This window comes from Staurois parvus, unplaced genomic scaffold (assembly GCF_062004578.1).
Source record: "Staurois parvus isolate SC_StPar_1 unplaced genomic scaffold, SC_StPar_1.0 ptg000796l, whole genome shotgun sequence".
Taxonomy (NCBI): domain Eukaryota; kingdom Metazoa; phylum Chordata; class Amphibia; order Anura; family Ranidae; genus Staurois; species Staurois parvus.
The window spans coordinates 1,171,731-1,176,886 of NW_028318592.1; the positions used below are offsets into that span (position 1 = coordinate 1,171,731).

Below are 5,156 nucleotides of genomic sequence, written 5' to 3' on the forward strand. Positions count from 1 at the left end.
TAGAGGAAGACCGGATATAGTGAATGCGGGGTCTGGGGAGACCAGATATAGTGAATGCAAGGTCTGGGGAGACCAAATATATTGAATGCAGGGTCCTGGGAGACCAGATATATTGAATGCAGGGTTCAGGGAGACCAGATATCGTGAATGCGTGGTCCGGGGAGACCAGATATAGTGAATGCGGGGTCCGGGGAGACCAGATATAGTGAATGCAGGGTCTGGGGAGACCGAATATATCGTGAATGCGGTGTCCGGGGAGACCAGATATAGTGAATGCAGGGTCTGGGGAGACCGAATATAGTGAATGCAGGGTCCTGGGAGACCAGATATAGTGAATGCAGGGTCCTGGGAGACCAGATATATTGAATGCAGGGTTCAGGGAGACCAGATATAGTGAATGCAGGGTCTGGGGAGACCAGATATAGTGAATGCAGGGTCCGGGGAGACCGAATATAGTGAATGCAGGGTCCTGGGAGACCAGATATATTGAATGCAGGGTTCAGGGAGACCAGATATCGTGAATGCGGGGTTCGGGGAGACCGGATATAGTGAATGCAGGGTACGGGGAGACTAGATATAGTGATCGCAGGGTCTGGGGAGACCAGATATAGTGAATGCAGGGTCCAGGGAGAGTGGATATAGTGAATGCAGGGTCCAGGGAGAGTGGATATAGTGAATGCAGGGTTCGGGGAGACCGGATATAGTGAATGCGGGGTCCGGGGAGAGCGGATATAGTGAATGCAGGGTCCAGGGAGACCGGATATAGTGAATGCAGGGTCCGGGGAGACCGAATATAGTGAATGCAGGGTCCAGAGAGAGCGGATATAGTGAATGCAGGGTCCGGGGAGACCGAATAGAGTGAATGCAGGGTCCGGGGAGACTGGATATAGTGAATGCAGGGTCCATGGAGACCGGATAGAGTGAATGCAGGGTCTGGGGAGAGCGGATATAGTGAATGCAGGGTCTGGAGAGACCAGATATAGTGAATGCAGGGTCCGGGGAGACCGGATAGAGTGAATGCAGGGTCCGGGGAGACTGGATATAGTGAATGCAGTGTCCGGGGAGAGCGGATATAGTGAATGCAGGGTCCGGGGAGAGCGGATATAGTGAATGCAGGGTCCGGGGAGACCGGATATAGTGAATGCAGGGTCCGGGGAGACCAGATAAAGTACAAACAAGCAAGAAACTCAATGTGAGAACAATCAGCGCAAAGTGCTACCACCCCGCTATTAAGAATTGTGAAAGAGTCCAATGTAGGGCTACAAAGTCCATATAGCACTTGGGCAAGCCTCATATAGTAGCAGCAGAACTCTGTATAGAATAGAGAAGAGAAGAAGCTCCTCTAAGTGCCGTATAAGTAACTTTAATGGATAATAAATGTAGAACAACTCACATATTGCATGATAAAAGCAAGCTCAAAAAGATGGGAGGACGGCTGTGTCCATGCTGTGTCAGCCGCGTCCGTGGATGTAGGAAAGAGCCGGCCGCCATGTGTAGTCTTCTAAAGATGGCGTCTGGCACGCACAATAAGGCGCGACGTCGGTGTCAGCGTGATGACGTGTGTAGACCTGCATGCATAACTTTATCTTTACAATTGTGGCTGTCTGTTGGGGGTAATAGAGGGAGGCCCCAATTCCCATAAACCCCCAGAGGATATGTTATTTTCTTTATTCTTGAACCTCTTGCAATAACTAAGCCAACAATTCCAGCAAGTCCAATCAGACCCAGTCTGGGATAGAATCCAAGTGGTGCATCTCTTAGATATTTGTAGGTCAGTTTTGAATGCTACTGCAGTTTCCACCTTAGGTTTGGTCTTTGTGAATACATCCTGACACCAGCTAGTATATGGCACTGCAGACTGTCTGACCCATGAAATTCCCTCTTTTAGTTCAGTGTGCTTCTCTTCAACAAATCTGGCTTCTTGCCCTGGGCTGGAATTCAGAGAAAGCGTTTCAACTTTTAGGACAGTTTTGTAAGAACTCTTTGTTTCACCCTCTGCATGCAAACAAAAAAGACACAAAACCCAGACTTGTGGGGAAAGCTAATAATTTCACTGTCTTGAACATGACAAGGGAGGTGAGACCGAGCTCAAGACCAGATATAGTGAATGCAGGGTCCGGGGAGACCAGATATAGTGAATGTAGGGGGCGGTGAGAGCGGATATAGTGAATGGAGGGTCTGGGGAGAGCGGATATAGTGAATGTAGGGGGCGGTGAGAGCGGATATAGTGAATGCAGGGTCCGGGGAGAGCGGATATAGTGAATGCAGGGTCCGGGGAGAGAGGATATAGTGAATGCAGGGTCCGGGGAGAGTGGATATAGTGAATGCAGGGTCCGGGGAGAGCGGATATAGTGAATGGAGGGTCTGTGGAGAGCGGATATAGTGAATGTAGGGGGCGGTGAGAGCGGATATAGTGAATGCAGGGTCCGGGGAGAGCGGATATAGTGAATGCAGGGTCTGGGGAGAGCGGATATAGTGAATGCAGGGTCCGGGGAGAGCGGATATAGTGAATGCAGGGTCCGGGGAGAGCGGATATAGTGAATGCAGGGGCCAGGGTGACCAGATATAGTGAATGCGGGGTCCAGGGAGACCGGATATAGTGAATACAGGGTCCATGGAGACCGAATATAGTGAATGCAGGGTCCTTGGAGACCAGATATAGTGAATGCAGGGTCCGGGGAGACCAGATATAGTGAATGTAGGGGGCGGTGAGAGCGGATATAGTGAATGGAGGGTCTGGGGAGAGCGGGTATAGTGAATGCGGGGTCCGGGGAGAGCGGATATAGTGAATGCGGGGTCCAGGGAGACTGGATATAGTGAATGCAGGGTCCGGGGAGACCGAATATAGTGAATGCAGGGTCCAGGGAGACCAGATATAGTGAATGGAGGGTCCGGGGAGACCCGATATAGTGAATGGAGGGTCCGGGGAGACCGGATATAGTGAATGCAGGGTCCGGGGAGACCGGATATAGTGAATGCGGGGTCCGGGGAGACCGGATATAGTGAATGCAGGGTCCATGGAGACCGAATATAGTGAATGCAGGGTCCAGGGAGACCAGATATAATGAATGCAGGGTCCATGGAGACCGAATATAGTGAATGCAGGGTCCAGGGAGAGCAGATATAGTGAATGTGTGAGATGGGGAAACAGCTTAGTTAGGGTCTGTGTCAGGCCACAAGTGTTGTTACTGATTATTGGAAGGACTCCACAACTTAAAGTGACATTTCACATCGGAGAGCTGATAAAATCCTACAAACTCAAGCCAGACTGGTGTTTTGCTCAGAAGGAATACTCAGGCACATGCTACAGGACCAGTTATGGGAGGGGGAATACTGTAGATTTGTGTAAGATTGTAAGCTGTTGTTCTGCACCGCAGGCTAGCCCATACCGTACACCAATACACTGATTCCTGCTCTTTTAGGGTACTAACAGGTAAGGTGTGGCAGCTTAGTTGTGCCCCCCAGTAGGTAAATTACTTCACTTTCTACCTTCATCCATCAGGAGGCGCCGTGCTGTGCAGCACAAGGGTCTCAGCCTTTGGGCTGGGTGGATGTAAATTTATTGTATGTTCCCAGCATTTGTGGTTGTGTTTATTTGCCACATCTAAGTAAAATTCTGTTGTGGCAAAAGCTGGTGTTGGGGTTGCTTTCCTCGTTCGTGACTTCACTGTATCCTGGGGAGCCCCCCCCGGTACACGGCTTACAACTGCAGGGTCTGGGGAGACCAGATATAGTGAACGCAGGGTCCGGGGAGAGCGGATATAGTGAATGCAGGGGCCGGGGAGACCAGATATAGTGAATGCAGGGTCCGGGGAGACCAGATATAGTGAATGCAGGGTCCGGGGAGACCAGATATAGTGAATGCAGGGGCCGGGGAGACCAGATATAGTGAATGCAGGGTCCGGGGAGACCAGATATAGTGAATGCAGGGTCCGGGGAGACCAGATATAGTGAATGCGGGGTCCGGGGAGACCAGATATAGTGAATGCAGGGTCCGGGGAGACCAAATATAGTGAATGCGGGGTCCGGGGAGACCAGATATATTGAATGCAGGGTTCTGGATTTAGTAACACTTTAATGCCCAACTGAACAATCAGCCCAATACATTTCAAGCGCATCAAAACAGCCTGTTTAGTTTTAAAACAACCACAGCATGAGCAGAAAAGCCTGTCCCCTGCCAGCATGCTGCAGAAAAAGACCTTTACCCTCTGTGTGGAAGCAGTGGCCTCTCTGCAGAGGTCCGACACCCCCTCTGCTGACCTAGATTTATAATTCTTCAATCTGCAAACCTCATGCCCCCTGCTGATTGGAGAATTCTAGCTTTGACTCCGCAAGGGGGCGCATCAGACCTCTGCAGAGAGACTGCGGCTTCCACACAGTGAGCAAAGGTCAGTGTGCTGACATGGGACAGGCTTTTCTACTCAGCTGTAGCTGCTTCCTAAAGAATACAAACTGTACATATGTCATCACTTTGGCTTTGGTTTTGATGCACTTGGATTCTGTTTAGCTCATGTATAAGTAAACTCTCACCTTGTGAACCAACCCGTACAGTTTAAAATATAAAAAAGAAAGGCAAAGCATTTGTGCATAGATATGAAAAACATTATAAATCCTTTTCCCCCCCCTTTTTTTATGATGACATTCTGTTCCCAGCTGCATAAAGAGCACAGAGAGCTGGGGGAGGAGAAACAGTTTTGGTCTTCCCAGCGAATGCCTGTGCGGGACGGAGGATGTCAGCACAAGTCTGATCATTGGAAGAGTGAAGACTGTGTTCCCAGCACAGCTAGATAACTGACCATGCTGTGCTCTGCTGCCTAGTGTGGTCAGTTTTTAATAGGAAAGCAGAGGGGCTGGCAGGAACACCAGGGATTTCAGAAAACTTTTACAAGTACATGGTGCAGCAGGCAAGTAACTTTTAGCAGCTACTTGAGGACACTAGTCTTCCTCTTAAGGTCTGAGGAGAGTCTTTGCTAGACGTGCAGTTTGTTTAACTCCTTCACGCCGGCGCCTCCCGGCCCTTTAAGAGTTTCAGAAGCCGGGAGGTGGGGTTTAGGGTCATGTGACCGCTGTGATGACGTGTCACGGCGGTCACATGATCAGGAAAGGTCCCGATCGAAAGAGGAGATCGGGACCTTTTCCCGACGTGTGCCGGGAGT

At 50.2% G+C, this 5,156-nt stretch overlaps 1 pseudogene; it reads right to left on the bottom strand.

Moving 5' to 3' along the window:
* Nucleotides 1–1,451: 1,451 nt before the first annotated feature.
* Nucleotides 1,452–2,066, bottom strand: LOC149444251 (MICOS complex subunit MIC26 pseudogene; annotated as a pseudogene).
* Nucleotides 2,067–5,156: the final 3,090 nt, after the last annotated feature.